This window comes from Dreissena polymorpha, chromosome 7, assembly GCF_020536995.1.
Source record: "Dreissena polymorpha isolate Duluth1 chromosome 7, UMN_Dpol_1.0, whole genome shotgun sequence".
Classification (NCBI taxonomy): Eukaryota; Metazoa; Mollusca; class Bivalvia; order Myida; family Dreissenidae; genus Dreissena; species Dreissena polymorpha.
Genome location: NC_068361.1, coordinates 86,674,005 through 86,692,119, shown reverse-complemented (window position 1 = coordinate 86,692,119; position 18,115 = coordinate 86,674,005). Strand labels below are relative to the sequence as shown.

Genomic DNA, 18,115 nt, shown 5'->3' with positions numbered 1-18,115 from the left:
AACTATTCCTGCTGCCCTAACACTATCAACACCATAATGACTACCACCAACTATTCCTGCTGCCCTACCACTATCAACACCATACTGACTACCACCAACTATTGCTGCTGCCCTACCACTATCAACACCATACTGACTACCACCAACTATTTCTGCTGCCCTACCACTATCAACAACACCAGACTGACTACAACCAACTATTCCTGCTGCCCTACCACTATCAATACCAGACTGACTACCACCAACTATTCCGGCTGATCTACCACTATCAACACCATACTGACTACCACCAACTATTCCTGCTGCCCTACCACAATCAACACCAGACTGACTACGACCAACTATTCCTGCTGCCCTACCACTATCAACACCAGACTGACCACCACTAACTATCCCTGCTGCCCTACCACTATCAACAACACCAGACTGACTACCACCAACTATTCCTGCAGCCCTCCCACTATGAATGACACGTGACCGACCTATACAAACCATTTCTCCATCCTGCTCACTGGTGTGAACATCAGACTGATCACCACCAACTAATCCTACATCCAGATCACGAGAACCCTGACCGTCCACTGAAACACTTGAAAAACTATCTGCACCAACAAAACCAACATCGAAACTACCTTCCACTGAAACACTTGAATAGCTATCCGCACCAACAAAACCAACATCCAAACTACTACAATCTAATTCAAACGTATCATCTGATGCTTGAACATCGTCCGTACCCTGACTGTCGTACACATTAACACAGATGTCAGATTCCCCTTTACCGATCAACTCATTTTGGTTTAGAACTTTACTGACAGATTTACTTAAACTTAAAATCAATTGTTCTAGCTTGTCAATCTTCTGTGTAAAGACATCCAGTTTCTTGTTGACTGTATTTACACAAACAAAGTTTGCTATTTGTTCACATGTCACAAATGTCATTGCTGGCTCCGTCATGGTGCTTTTGTGCTCTTTGTCGTTTTGGAGAATGTCCTGGAGCACATCCCGCTGGTCACTGTTGAGGTGTTCAACATAGTTAGGAATTCTCATTGGCACTGCTCCAGGGCCATTGTGCAGACTTGACTGGAGCAAAACATTTATTTGTCTCCCATTGGATCCCTGGAACAAAAAACAAAATGAGTTATGCATTGTTATATTTGGGTTAAGACACATTGAACAAGCAACTGAATTGGTTTCTCCCACAGAATAAATAAATCGTTGAGTTTCAATATAACTCTGAACTGATTAAGTCATTCTTACAAAATCAATGTAAGAACAACCAAAATTTGATTTTAACATTTAAAGAAAAAAGGTCACGTTGAAGGGCCCAATGGGGCAAAGTCTGAAATAAAGAATATAATATGAACAAATAATTACGGTTTATACTGAGCATATTTTACGGGATATTTATTTATGGGTTTTGAAATAAGATTCATTATATAAATTTATTTTTGTTTGTTTGGCCCTTTTATTTTGACGACATTATTATTGAATGATCAATGCCACTGTAATAAAGTCAACTTATCCGTAACAAGCAAAATAACTCAGACAGCGCGTCTCACGTTATTTCCTCTTATCACCCCTCAGTGAGGAGTTCAATCCCTACTTTTTTCTCTTTTTTTTAAACATTGTTGTAATTAGTTTTCTATCTAATTTCCCTTATGCCTTTCAATAGTGAGAAACAGCTCTTGACATACAAAATTCCATAAGATTGCATTCAACTAAGGGCCATAACTTGATTTACCAAGTGTTTGTGCAACACTAGTCCACTACAGAATAATATTACATGTTATCTGAGCTGCCACGCAATACCTATTGAGAAAATATATTCTTGATTAATTAAAGGAACATAACTCTCGAGATACTAAGGCTGTCTAAATATTTGGTGGTGTACAGCAGCAGTATTATGATACATATTAATATTAACTTCGATGCACTAGTTACAGAAGTACCATGCAATATTTATTGAGAAACAGCTCCGGACAAAAAAATAATATCAATTAAGGGGGCATATCTCTCGAGAAACCAAGGCTATCCAACAATAGTTATGTGTGCACCACCAAAGCGTGTCATAACCTATCTGTTTTAAGGTTCAATATATTACCATGCAAATGTAACAGAGAATCATCTCTGAAGAGGAAACAAAAATTGGACATTCATTATTTTTGTATCAATTAACTCTGTAGTTATCAGGTCAATTTGTGAATCGCCATGATGACATTTATTTTATTGTTTCATGAAATTCCGTGAAATAGTTACTGAAAAACAGCTCCGGAAACAAACGTGTGATGAACAGACAGATGAACAAGCAAATATGACCCAATGTTCTGACGAATTTCATGAAGACTGAGCAAGAATTCTGCTTTCACAAGTGTTAACACACACTATTATTTGAAGAAAGAGAATGGACATAGTGATATAAAAACTCAGATATAAACAAGGGTTATAATGACTGCAATAGACAATCCCAGAATCAATAAATTGTCCGCCGCAATATTGGCTATAACGTTACCCGCTACTCAAGACGGTACCAAAGAATTAGGCAGATTACAGCGTTATCATAGCGTACACCCGCTTTATTACAATAAACAGTATTGTATGACCTCGCACAGTGGAATTGAAAATGAGTGAAACATGATACCAAGTGTCAATATGTATCACATCGTTAATCAATATAAGTTAAATAAGAAAAATACACGACAGATTCATTAAATATATGTCTCTGCAACAATATTCAGTGACAACACATAATGTCGAGTTGGCATTTAAGCATACCTTTCAGTAATGCCTTTGTATAAATTTAAGTATTTCTTTATGGAATAAAATAATTCAAGAATAATTATAAAGGTTATATAAATATTTAAAGTTTGAAAAAAACATTGTTATTAACGAAGATATATCAACATACAAAGATTGGAAACATTTTGATAGATCTTTGATATTAATTAAATAGATTTAAGGTTGAGGTAGACAATTATATTGAAAATTATATATCTGCCTTAGTAAAGCCTGTATTATTTCTTCTTAAATGCCGTACTTCTATAGTTCCAGAGTTACTCATTAAGAAACTTTGTAAGATGAAAGACCGAAGCAGACTTTTTTTATTGAATAGTACATATGTTTGTTTGTCAGTTACAATTTCGTTATTAATATTTCCTTTGGATGTTTCATTTTAAAGGTTATATATCAAATATGAAGTGAAAAAGTGGTTTTAGCCATATCTTTTTTTTTAAAACTCTCTTAAGCTCATGCAAAAATATCTAGCCGGAAATGATTTTAAGTGAACAAGTACCAGAGCTATTCATTTGCAAAAAAAAACCAGTAAACTGTGCAATATGTCAGGACATGTCATACTTTTTTATTGAAAAGGTCGACATATCAGCTTTTGCCTTTAACTTTCTTATATTATTTAATTAATAAGGTTTACATGTAATATTAAAGTTTATTGCCTGAAATAAATTTGTTTGGGCTGTTCTCAATATTTACTTAACTTATTTCATTATTTATAAAATTTTCTTAATAACAGCTAAATTCACTATTGAAATGTTCAACATGAACAAGATGGAGCCTTAAATAAACTTAAATGGTTCCAATTGGGTTCTCTAGATTTCCTAAACTTAAATTATTTCTTATTAAATTTTGGTTATAAAGTCCAAATTTACGATTACAAAATAAAATAAAAAAATAAGTGATTTGTTTCTTCGTTAATTACAGATTATTAATTTCAGCAACATAAAGGTCTTAAAAAAAACATCAGCAATAAAGGCGCAAACGAATCGCTTAATGTGAGACGATGTTCCAAGTGTGTATTAAAAGCATTTATGGGTATGCCCGTGACATCAGATGTCTGCACGTGTGTAGATGCCATAATTAAGATAAGATATCAGGTGTCACCTTTAAATAACATATTAAATGACAATCAAGACCTTACTTGTGCCAGGGACCTATACACATAGGTCCCTGTTTATGCTGTGTTTTTTTTACTCTTAAAAGAATGCAGATACACCGTATTTCTACTAATAACGTAATATTAAAACTTATATTTATATAAAAAAAACGAACTATTATGTAATTATCAGATCGATAACAGAAACTTTTTAAATCTTCAAATCTATTCAATAAAATTGTTTCGCTTCCTTATTTTGCTTAGAGACCTATACAAAATATAGGTCCTTGTTTTGTTCTTCAGTATCGTTTGAGGCGTGCACGAGTATTCATGGGCGGTCATCCTGCAGTTATTTTTTTCTGGGATTGTCTATTGAATCATCTGAATAACTTCTTTTACTTACCTCTATTATTGATGTTGCTTTTGGTGTGGACGCTGCTTTTGGTTCTCTAGTTTTAGGTGTAGAAGCTGCCTTTGGGGCTGACGTCCCTTGTTTCGTTTGTCCCTTTTGTGTAGTCTGTTAAAAGTAAAACACATGACAAATGATCAATTTCAGTCCATATTTTATATTGGTGTATGCTTTTTAACACAAATCCTGTACTTTTTGAATTATGCATAAGAATCCTTATACTAGTAAAAGCATGTTAATTATATTTCTTTTTAAGGTCTATGACAATAAATGTGGAAACCAACTTGTACATATGTATTTTTAGATGGATAATAATTAATTACGTTAAGAATAGGTGGCTCACATCCAAGTATATTATAATTATATCTAGTCTATTAAATTTTCCTGAATAAATTTAAATTTAAACACTTTAGTTTCAATCAATTAAAGGACACATCTCTAAACTAACAAAATTATTCTGACTGATATTATGCAACAACCACCAAAGAGTGCTAAAACACAATTCTACCACGACATGTGACTTGTGTTAACACACACTATTATTTGAAGACAGAGAATGGACATGGTGATATAAAAACTCAGATATAAACAAGGGTTATAATGACTGCAATTGAATCATCTGAACTGAAACTTCCTTAACTTACCACTATTTTTGATGTTGCTTTTGGTGTGGATGCTGCTTTTGTTGCTTTAGTTTTAGGTGTAGAAGCTGCCTTTGAAGCCGACGTCCCTTTTTTCGTTTGTCCCTTTTCTGCAGTCTATTAAAACATGACAAATAATCAATTTCAGTCCATATTTTATATTGGTGTCTTCTTTTTAACACAAATTCTGTACCCTTTGAATTGTACAACTTGTACATATGCCTTTTTAGAGGGATAATTAAGTTAAGAATAAGTGGCTCACATCCAAGTATAATTATATCTAGTCTATTAAATCTTAAAATAAAATTTAAATTTAAACCTTAAGTTCTGATGCTTGTTATCAAACTACTAGGGCTACGCCCTCGTGGTTTAATTACTATGCATCGAAACTCAAAACCGTTGGTTATTACCGCAATAACTCAATTTCAATCAATTAAGGGGACATGATTCTAGACCTGAACCTAACAAAACTTTGTACCACCACAAAATGAATTTCAAAAATTATTTTTAATGTTCTATGAACTTGCATGTGAAAGTAACTGAGAAACAGCTCCGGACAAAAAAAATTCTCATTTTCAATCAACTAAAAGGGCATTACAGAATTCAATGTGTAACTGGTGTATGGATGGACAACATGGCATAACGACGGACAGACAATGCCACGGGTGAATCTTAATCATTAATCCAGTTTCAATTCTGTATCACTTAAATATTTCAAGTTATGCTCATAAAAAACCAAGTATAAAAATAACTAAGGGCAAAAACTAAAAATATGTAAAAGAAAAGATTATTTTGCATTGCACTTCTCCTCCGTGATATCTTTCAACCTATTTCATATCACTAATCACCAAAGACAGGCGGACAGGGATGAATCTTAGTGCCTTATTCCATTCTTCTATTGACAGGGCATAAAACAAAACTGTAAGAAGACAGCGCGCTCGACTATTTTAGTGCTTGACAGAATAACGTTAGCCATCATGGGGAAATTGTTCATATTCAATAAGGTCCAGGTAATAAGTCATATTTTAAATGGAAGAGGACCATAATTGAAACATATTGATCGCTTTTATTATAAAGAAGTGGTACATTATAGACAATTCTGAGTTCAGGAATATTTTCAACATTCATTTCTATTGAACATTTGTAAAGACATAAAACAAACTAATAAGATTTTATTTCAAGTTTGATAGAAATAGCTTGGGTGGACAGTCTTTCAAAAATAATAAAAATAAGAATTAGTTTTTTTTACCATATTTCAAAAAAAAATGGGTTGGGGGATTCATCAATAATATGCATATTCTTAGTGGAAAAAAGGCCATAATTCTTGCAGTTGTCTGCTCTTGTTTATAGATTGGGGTCATGTTGGTAAAGAAGTATGCAAAATATAGAAGCAATATGTCAAGGGACATAGAAAATATTTGAGGTGGTACGCAAACTTTAACAAAGATTTATCAATAATATGCATATTATAAGTGGAAAAAGGGCCATAATTCTTAAAAAATGCTTGATACGGTTGTATGCTCTTGTTTATAGATTGGGGTCATGTTCATTGTTGGTAAAGAAGTATGCAAAATATAAAAGCAATATGTCAAGGGAAAATATTTGAGGTGGAACGCAAACTTAAATATTCCAACTTTCACGCTCACGCCGACGCTGGGGTGAGTAGGATAGCTCCACTATATATATTTCATATAATAGTCGAGCTAAAAACAGTCACAAAGTGATTCAAAACAGGTACTTACATTTCTTTTCTTGACATGCTGATTTACAGAAGAGGTTCTTTTCCGTTTTACAGACTGTTCAACTTCACCAGCGATATGATCGACCAAAAAAATTGGTTGTAGGTTCAAAAAAAATGAAGAAAAAACATTTTCTCAGCTTTTTATGTCGTATGCCTTGCAGTATTGGAGGAGAAGTTCACTATACAACACATTGATTCAAAGGGTGTCGTTTATTTTGTTTCCAAATAGGATACTTATTCTCCAGATCTTTGAACTCATTTGAAACTGCTTTAGGTGTCAGAGGAACTAAATTGCCAGCAATAAAGGACACAGCCTTAGACATAAGATGATGATATATAGTATCTACTGACTAGTCATAACAGCTCACTCAGACCACATTGAAACAAGGTGATCAAATCAACAACTTAAATTGATGAGAAATCACAATTATCCTTAAGGTAGCTACTTTGTTTACTGCCTATCATCTGTGAGTGTGGGCCTTACATATACTACTAACTCGACACATAATTGATAAGGTTACCTGCTGTTCAAGATATCCATTTGATGCACCTTTTTCTCGCTTTCGATCAATGAGCTGGCTCCTCGCTGATGAAGACCAAGTACGCTCCCAAGCATTCAGGGCATCTTTTGTCTCTAATAACAAAATAAAACAAGAGATGTGTTTGTCAGAAACACAATGCCCCTAACTGCGCCGCATTTATTTATTTTATTTTTACCTTGAAGGATGACCTTAACCTTTCACCATTCAAAATGTGAAGCTCCATGAGATACACATGCATGCCAAATATCAAGTTGCTATGATCAATATTGCAAAATTTATGACCAAACTTTAAGATAGGTTAAAGTTTTGGACAGACAGACAGACAGACAGACAGACAGACAGACAGACAGACAGACAGACAGACAGACAGACAGACAGACAGACATTTATGATCTGCCATCATTCACCTAATGTAAACACTCACATAATCATCCTGCTTCATAAACTTGAAAAGAATGTGTATAAAAAAAGTCTCAGCTGATAATAGTAATTCAGTTATCCTGTTGAACATATGTATACATGTTTCTTTTGGGTTTAAAAATTAATATATTACCAATACATGCATTATTTAATGGTTATACATAATAACATCATCATTTTATTCTGACCTTAAAGGAACTGTAAACCACTTTTGTTGAAGAAAGAAAAGTTCTAAAAGTATTTTTTACAATTGTAAGTTTATATTGATTAAAAAATCACGACTGGTATATTACATTTCTTGGAAAAAGTTCATATTTTCAGTATATTCGGTAATATGAGTCGCGAAAATAGGTGACATAACGATATACACACTATAAATAACACAAGTTGATCATTTTATATATAAAATATATACAATTCAATATGCATGCGCAATTTGCATTCCTGGGATTACCACGTGACGATGAATCATTTATTTTTGTATTTATTTATTTGACCTGGGTATGCATACCCACTAAAAATAAATAAATACAAAAATAAATTAAAAATAAAAAAACAACTTGGTAATGTTACATACTAGTTGTGATATTTTAATCAATATAAACTAATAATTGTAAACAAATACGGTATTAATAATATAATTTTAGAACTTTTCTTTTTTAGTCATTCACAGTCCCTTTAAACTATGATCTTAATAAGCTAAGTGTAACCTTGACCTTTGAAATAAGGACCTGGGTCTAATCTGTGCATCACTAAGAAAACATTATATCAATATTGCCTTCATAAAACGTGTTGATGCCAAATTATTGTTCGTACATACCGGCCAGATTTACGATTTCACATAGGTGATTCCCACTTTCTTTCAGCTCAAACTGTTGGCCAATGGCTGCATTCTCTGGCAGTTGACGTCTATGGACAACAGCCGTAGTACCATCACAGTCAAACAAAAGCAACGCATACTTGTATGACATCCTGAAATGAAGATGCCACAATATTTAAATGCCTGAAGTTGGGACTCATTTCTAGTCAGGATCATTAAATGAATTATCTATGCCTTGTGGTTTCGGAGAAGAATGTTTTTGAAGTTTTTACTATATACATTATGTCATACATTTTTGTATAAACACATTGGCAGAATCTATGCATAAGTCCACTTGACGATGTTGTATGCAAAATATTATTGCTCTGTGTTTACTTTATACATAGAGGGGTAACACATTCCGCTCCAGGGCGATCTAATTTTGACCATAAATAAGTAAATCTTTGAGGCACACTTGACGATGTTTCATGCCAAATATCTAAGCTCTATACCCTGTAGTTTAAGGGAAGAATATTTTTGAAGTTTTTACTATTTGCATATAGGGAAAACACATTCGGCCCAAGGACGGGGCTAATTTTGGCCGCAGGTCCGTAATTTGAAAAAACCTTTGTAGAGGCCCACTAGACAATGTTTCATGCCAAATATCTATGCTCTGCGTCTTATGATTTAAGAGAAAAAGATTTTTTGAAGTTTTTACTATATGCATATAGGAAAAATACATTTGTCCGCAGGGCAGGGCTAATTTTGGCCCCAGGTCCCTAATTTCTAGTTCTAGGCCTTGTGGTTTCAGAGAAGATGTTTTAAGTTTTCATTTTTAAAATCTATTTTCAGCTCTGGTGAACTACTTATGCAACAGACAAAACAATTTGAACAACTTTGAAAAAGGGTCACCCTAGGAACGTTCTTGCGAAGTTTCATTAAATTATGCCCAGCGGTTCAGAATGAAAAGTTATTTGAAGTAAAACGTTTAAAGCATGCATGGATGACAGACAACATGGTATCCTAAAAGCTCCCTATGAGCACTATGGGCTCAGGTGAGCTAATAACCACAATGTGACAGTACATTGCACAAACCAGACATTCTAAGTATCATTACCTTTCAAAGAGTAAATAAAAAGTAAAACAAAATGATTGTAGTAAATAACACCTGAGATTCATTAGAAAACAGACTATTGACTATTTATGTGAAAATAATATGATATGTTTAATAAAAAAAACAAACACATAAGCCCTCTGAAAAAAGTACAACGCCCTAACACTTCTATCCACTGTGCAAATACTATCAAATGACTCCCTTTCTACAGTATTAGTTTTTTATTCTTTGACTTAGCAAACTGGGAATCCGCAATGTGGTATTCATCCATTTGAATAAGGCATATTCCAATGTTTACTTATACAATATAGCCAGTTTAAAACCAGCATGTACTTAATAAACAAAATGGTAAATATTAGGTGAAAACAACTATCCTTTATTAGTCTTCCCTTAATTAAATTATGCTTCCTGTTTTATTTCATACTAGAATTACTTTTGCTAAATAGATATCACTGATGACCACTGTGCATGCCAGTCTCATTCCAATCTGCTGCACTGGGACCACCCCACTGTGTTTACAGCTGGGCATGTATAGCCTCTGGGCATCTGTTCTCAATTATAAAAGATGGCAATAACCCCAGAGAAAAAAACAGTTGTAAATGCATGCTATATGAGCTTCTTAATATTGTAAAGCTAAATAAAACATACAGTACTGAGATCATTATCCATGAACTCATGTGTAAAGCATATAGTATTAAAAAAATGTTAATAACATTCAGCGCTTTTTGTCAGCTGATTTTATAGCCATTATTCAGTCATGTTCTTAATGGTAAAATAAATCTTTTTTCCTTACATCAGTAAAAATTTAATAGTTTTATTTTTAGAAGTTTAGAAGAATATTTTTTCTGTGTAGAAAAAAAAGACTGCTAAGTTGAAACAAGACGATTTCCAAGCAATGAGGTCCCCTACCGGCTCCACCATTGTAAGATTATTATTTTTTGTATTTGTTGACGTAGCAACCAGAATTTTTGCTGAGAAACAAAATTAAATGACATGCATGATCTCCATATTGGCATCTGTCCATGTTTCAAGTTTCATGAAAAACTATGAAGAACTTTTAATGTTATCGCAGGATCCAGAAAAGTGTGACAGACAGACCGACGGACGGACGGACAGAGCGCAAACCAGAAGTCCCCTCCGTTGAAACCGGTAGGGGACAATAACCATTTAACAGATTGGTTTTCAATGATCTCATTAATTTTACAACAATTAATCCAAAAAATACCTAATTTTCACAATTGATAATTTGATTTTCAAATATCAGATATTTTCTCAATTTTGGGTGAATTGAATTATTTTTCTAAATATAACAATTTTTTAACACAATGTGCTTTGTTAGCTAATTTAATAAATGAACAACTGCATATGGATGAAATTACTGACAAAAATATACAAATTGAAGTCAAAATCTTAACACTGTGTCCTATTTGGATGCGAATCCATTCCTTCAGACCCCACTCACTTGAAAGCTGTTCCTGCCATGACACAACCATGATCAGACGTGTGCAAGCAGAACTTTATATACATTTCATCCATTAAATAAGTATTTTTGTAGTGCCCACAACCTTATAATATACTAAAATAAGTTATGTTTCTGATCATTTTATTCATGCAAAAATGGACTTATAACCCTATGAAGTAATATTTACTTGTCTCATAATTTATATAATATTGATCCTAAACACCTAAAAATCCTGAAGCAATTTCAATAACTTTGATAATATCCCAATCTATATAAGTTGTTTAGTTGTTTTATTAATACATGTTTATCTATTATAATACAGCGTAAAAGTCATTGCTAAAGTATTGATTCATGTAAAATAGAATATTCTGAGAATTAACAATACCGCATAAATCATGAAAACACACATGTAATGCATTACTCCGTTCATAGAAAAGAAGAGTTTCACATTCCTATATTTAGCGAGTTAAATGACTCAATAATTTATCCATTTAAAAAAACCAATGTGACACCTTATGTACCAGTCCATTTATGAACCAGGCCTTTTATGTACCACTTTGAAACTTTACGAACTACCTATAAACGCTGTATTATGTGAATTTGGATTTAGACATCAAACTGGGAATGGACATCATTTTGGTGATTTTCACAAAAAAACTGTTCATTTCATGATCTGAATTTATTTTTGTAATATTTTATCTATAAGCTTAATAAGCAATTTTCTGACTTTTTCCAGGGATGTATATTAGAATAAATCTAATATACATCCCTGCTTTTTCATTAGCAGTGATTGTATTTTTTATCATTTTTACTGTATTTTTATGTTATGAGGATTTAACATATAAAAAAAAAACAATAAAATATCCACTTTGTGTTATAGTAAAGTCAGTTTAAATGATATTATATATGCAAGTATCTATTTTAATTATAGTTTGTCAAACTAAATAAATAGAACATGTAAAACTGCATATTATGCACTGTTTATTCCCAAATTGATGTCTTATTCCAAGTTCACATAATACTGTGTTTATATATTATATACCAGTAGGTGTTATTGTCCATTCATTCATCAGTATGAATGGGCAATAATTACCTGTGCAAACAACTTTGATTAATTTGGTTCAAGTGTTGATTGAGTCAAATTTGAGTTAATCAAATATTGATCCCACTAAAACATTGCAATTCATTGTACTGAATCAATTATTTCTTTCTATCTGAAAAGTTTTTGTAATTTGGAAAAAAGTTTAATAAAACTTGATAAAATTAATTTGTTCGCGTAAATATTTAAAAAAAATGTATCAGATATAAAACTGAGTAACTAAGTATCTCAGTTCTTACTAAATAAAATATTGTTCCATTATATTTTATATCTGTTTTGTTATTGTAAAGAACCAAAAATTTGAATCTAAAAATGTTGAAAATAAAAAAAAACGAAATAATTGAAAATTTGTTCACGTAAGTAGTCATAAACTAATTTTGTTTCCATTGTGAAGAACCAAAAATTTGAATCTAAATTAAATGTAGATGATAAAAAAATATTGAAATCAGAATTGAAATTTGGGATAGAAATGAAATGGATTTTAATCATTTACTTCAATTTCAGGTAAGAACAATGACTCATTTATTACTACTGGGGCTAATAATCTACACTAAGAAACTCACTGACACTTAGACAATCTGACAAACAAACATAATCTATGGCAATATATAAAGAAGTGAAACTCCAGAAGCCTAACTTCATAAATAATATCACAACAAATACATTTAATTAATAACACACATTAATATTAAACCATATATTATTTATCTCTATATATTGTATATATGGTACATTAAGTGTAAGATAGTGGTACATAAAGTGCCGGTACATAAACAGACTGGTACGTAAGGTGTAACATTCCAAAATCGAGGCTCTGTATGTCAGCGATATACATTGCCTTTACAGCATTCTGATTACGTAGATGTTTATTGAATCTGAAACCTTTATAACAGTTTTACCACTAGGGGGAAGGTGACAGTCCTTACAATGGAGAATGTTAAGACAAATGGAGGATCTTTTCATACAAATTAATTTGCTAGGAATGTAAAAATTCAAGTTTTTCTAAGTTTAGTCTTTTTTTTCAAATAAAGCTTACCTTGAGAAAGGAATTAGCTATATGGAAAAATATTTACCTTTTGAGCAGGTTTATTGAGCTGAATTTTAGACCCAAATAAGCCTTAAACATCACTGTATAATAATGACTTATTTCATTCTAGCATTAGGCGACTACCACTGCAAATTATATCAATATATCCATCTCTAAAGTAAGATTGAACTATAAAGTAACACTGTCGTTTTCATTGTCAATATTTGTTTAAGTTAAGCATTATTGTGAAGGAACACTAACCTGCAATCAACTCCTTTTATCCAAATGAATATCACAATCTCACAACAAAACAAGAATGGTATATTAACAATGCATTAAAATGTATCTCCTGATGGTGTGTGCGCTTGGTTGCAGAATTGCAATGTAGTAAATTTATTAAAACTGGGATCAAATAGTCTCACCTGACAGCAATTTAATTGACAAATACACAGTGAAGTATTAAACAGATGTTAAAACAATAAGAAAGGAAACGGGGGCTCTTCTCACTGTGACATGTTGTTCTAACAGTACCCTCCACAGTGAGAAGGGTCCTTTCACACCTCTTGGCTAGGACCATTTCCTGGAGCCTAATTATTGATGGGTACCCATTTATGCATTACTTGTGGCAATAACTTAAAAAATAAGTAGATAAGTAAACTATTCAATATCAAATATATTTTACATAACATTAATATTAACAGGGCTTTTTTTCCTTCTTTGCGAGTGGCCCTGGAAGGACATTTTAAAATGTTGATAGGGACAATTCACACACCTAACATGGCCGTGAATTTTTTACAAAATTGGCCGTTTTTCACAATTTTAACAATACACGACTCAGTTTTTCACAATTTTAAGAAGTTCGCGACTCAATTTTTCACAATTTTGAATAGTTCACGACTCAATTTTTCACAATTTTGAAAAGTTCGCAACTAACTTTTTCACAATTTTAAAAAGTTCGCGACTTATTTTTTTACAATTTTAAAAAGTTTGCCACTCATTTTTTCACAAAGTGAGGGGGCCAGGGCCGCTTCACAAAGTAAGGAAAAAAAGCCCTGATTTAATTCTTCTATGTATGAAGTATTATGAAACTGGAGCTTCAACAGTGCTATTCACTATTATAATTGAATTCCAAAGTTCAAACTGCAATTCATCTATAAAAATGCATCTTATATATGGTATTATATGCAGCTTTGTTTCACTATAGATTAATTCACTTTGTTAAAAACACATCAACATGTGAATTTTAAAGCATACATGCAATTATGAACAGTGACATAAAATATTAATAAGAAGTAGCCATAACACTTTTTAAACAACTTGGTATACATCTTTTACTATGGATAAACAGGTGCAAGTCATTAATTTATGAAATATCCATGTGAATGGGATGATGAGTCTTTGTACAAATGGTATTTGTCCTAGAGAAGTCAATTGATTTCCTTGTTTTAATGTTATTAATATTTTAAATGGTATGTTTCACTTTGAAAATGACTTTGGGTTATGCCAATGAAATATGTGTTGAATTAAAATAATCAGCAAGTGGCCACTTCAATATTCTGGCCTTTTCATTTTAACATTTCCTAGTACGAAGTCAAGAAGATTATCAGATAGTCCCAAGCTAGTGGACCACAAGTTTTATTGGGCACCCTACTGTGCCCTGTCTGCAGTCCCAAGCATTCAACACAACTAAGCATATTCAGCTTCAGCAATGATCTGCTTAATCTCTCTAAAGATGGTCTTAAACTGTTGGTATTGGACAGCATTTGTATCACCATTTTAATTGACCATGAAAAAACTAGTGCTCATGTTTACAAACCTATTTAAAATTAATTTCAATATGATTGTAAACTTACTTTTAATGGTAATCCATTGTTGTTTGTCAAGCAATAATAAATTTCCAGTGTCACACAGTGTGATACTGCGTCAGGAAATGCAAACTCTGACTATGACTCATAACTGTAAACAATGTAAAATTTGGAGAAAAACAAAAACAAATTGTAATTAATGTTCTTCTTGTATATTAATTGAAAAAAAATGTTTTACTGCTAGCCACACTAATCAATCAAGTTTTTCAAATAGGCTTTTAAATGCTGACACAACCATTATTTATATGTAAAAAGGAATGTTACATGCAAAGTATGATTTGATCAATCAATGCAAATAACATATAAACAATAATGCATATAATTTTAAGTATGTGTATTTTACGAAATACGGACATTAACTTGTTCATGACTTTTCACTAGGCGGACAAATAACCAGCAAGAAAAAATACAGGGCATAAAATTACCCGTTCATTAACAGTTGAGGGCGGACATTTACCCTGCTGTGAATAACGACGAAGAGAAATCCGGGTATTTTTGTAGTTAATATTGCTGGGCCAAGTGTGAGGTTGAGCGCTCTATAACCAGGTTTAAACTCCCAATGCTTTGCATTGACCGTTCCAAGGCGGTGACCCCAGCTTTATTCATATTTTGTGTTTATGTTGGTTTGTATTGTGCTGTATTGTGCTGTTTTGTACTGTTTGGGCAATCGGTCACTTGCCTTAAATAAAGGACCAACTAATTGTTTTTAATAAAAATTCAATACTGCTCCAGCAGCTGGAGTTTCACTTCTTTATAATGCATGGTATATCGCGAATATTAACAAACTGTGGGCACTGTTTTATATAAAATTTTAATTATGTCGTTTGTAATCACACAAACAATTGAAGGATAGCCAAGGCAAAGCAAAGCAGATAATTAATCTATTTAAATGTTAAAAACCAAAATGTCCTTACTACTTATAAATACTCAACATGTGCTTTTTAAATCCGACTCCTGTCTACAGCTCAATAAGTTGAGAAAAGAAATTTAATCTTTATTTTAAATAGTAGGCCTGAATACGACTTTTGTCTATAGCATAATGAAAACAATAAACAGGATATCTACAAGTAAATAAGGGGCTGGGTAAATGTCCGCACAGAACTTTTAACGCTTGGGTAATTGTCCGCATTGTAATTTTTCTGGCCGGGTATTTGTCCGCCGAGTCAAAAATAATGAACAGGTAAAGGTCCCACCAGGTAAATGTCTTTGTCTATTTTATCCGTCAATAATAATTATTTTTTCCCATCATAAATTATTTGTGTTGTTACCATCTTGATTAATTCTAACTACCAACTATCTTTCAAATGGGTAAATTATCTTGATAACGATGTTTGAGATTCACAGCTTGAATATATAATGTAGTGATACTAATGTGAGCATGTAATATGCAATATGTTGATTATTGCTTCAAACAGGAAAATTGAATTACGTGTCAATGGTTATCGAACAGTTTGAATAACAGTAATGAACTATATATTATGCAGGTTTTTTTTCCCACTTTTTGGGAAGATAGCTCATGGCTTTGGAATTGGGAATTTTATCGGCGTTTTCAAGAAATTTGGAAAATAAATTCAGGATTAAAAAATTTCGCGCAAAAAGTCTACTGAATTGGGGAAAACTAGTTTGATATAAGTTTTAATAATAATTCAGATTAACGGAATAAAATCAAATAAATCCTTATTGTAAACTTTTTTTAGATGTAATTGAAATAAAATTGAGATAAAATAATCATTAGACACTTAACAAAAAAAAATATTTTTTTTTATATTTTTTTTGAAATTGGGATTTTTTTTACCAAATTTTGGGAAAAAAGTATACTTTTTGCCATTGGGAACATAGCCGTTATTCGGCTATAAAATCGGGCCAAAAAAAAACCTGTTATGTATATGGTGTGTAGCCGAATTTCTAAAGGTAAGTGGTCTGAGACAACACCGCACAAACAAACAAAAACAGTAATACAATTAATCAAAAACGAAAATCATACAAGGGTTATTAAAGAATATTAATAAACTTACCATTTCTGTTGTTCATTGTGTATGGTAAATCCTTGTTGGTGGCATTCTCTTCATTTTCGCAATTAAACATGAGCTCCAATTATTTTCTCTGTCTATAAAACAGCTAAATTTCAGTAATTGCTTTCATTGTCATACCACATCAAACAAAACTGCTGCATTGTATAGCTATGGCTTGTCTCCGGACATGGCTGTCACAGTGTGTGCAGACTTCATTTTGAATTTGCAGCACATTGAGTCGTACTTTTCTCTTATAAAATCAATCTGAAACACAAGAATTCATATTAAAATACCCGTGTCTTTCTTTTGAACAATTATTAGACATTGTTAATGTCATGGAAACATGAACAGGGCTGGGTATACACTTGAAAGCACCATCTATTAAAGTAAATTTGTGCATAACCAATGTAATCACAAATATTTTTTACAAGTGTTGATTAGTTCTTTTCTACATGTGCTTGCCAGACCATACAACTAGATTTTCAAATAACTTGCACGGACCAACATTTTCCAGGGGCAATATGACATCCATTAATGCTGTAACACTTTGAATTTGAGAAATATCAAGTATATACAGACAAATACTTTTTCTGAAAAACATTTATCGTTTGTTGATCATTGGCATGGCCTAATATTTCATAAGTTAAATTGCTACCCTGGAGGATTGTGTTTAAAAGCCTTAAGGCCAAATTGTGTGCGAAACAATAAGAAAAAAATATAATAGGATTATACAAACTTAAGTTGATAAACTCGTATTTGTTTATTGTACTAATGTGGATTATGTTCGATAGCTGGGGTATTTTGATAGTTTTACTCTTGTAAAAATCTGCACTGAACGTTCGGTCAGACAAGAGCCGACCTAGCATTTCTTCGAGTTTGAGGAGTGTTTTATAGTAGTTTATGTTGGCAAATAGCCGTTTGTGTCATTGTTCGTCACGAGGCAAACTTTACCAACAAAATGGTACATAGTTTACGAAAATTGAGGTATATAATGGCTTTAAAATGTTGCTGTAGGTGATGTTCCTGTGTCCAGAGATACATACCTTGTATGTATATATATATGTCATCTTAAGCCTAACTCTTATTTGTATGCCCCCT

At 32.4% G+C, this 18,115-nt stretch overlaps 1 protein-coding gene and 1 long non-coding RNA gene across 3 annotated transcripts in view; one reads left to right on the top strand and one right to left on the bottom strand.

Moving 5' to 3' along the window:
* Window positions 1-18,115, top strand: part of LOC127837588 (uncharacterized) — a 377,541-nt gene that overhangs the window by 205,572 nt on the left and 153,854 nt on the right. The window lies entirely within an intron of this gene.
* Window positions 7,125-17,085, bottom strand: LOC127837608 (uncharacterized). Of its 2 annotated transcripts, none has more exons than XR_008029363.1 (3): window positions 17,021-17,085; window positions 8,460-8,611; window positions 7,125-7,311 (listed from the first exon to the last, which is right to left on the bottom strand). It is a non-coding gene; the product is annotated as an uncharacterized LOC127837608 (long non-coding RNA). The 2 variants fall into 2 exon arrangements; XR_008029362.1 differs by lacking the exon at window positions 17,021-17,085 and adding an exon at window positions 9,986-10,248.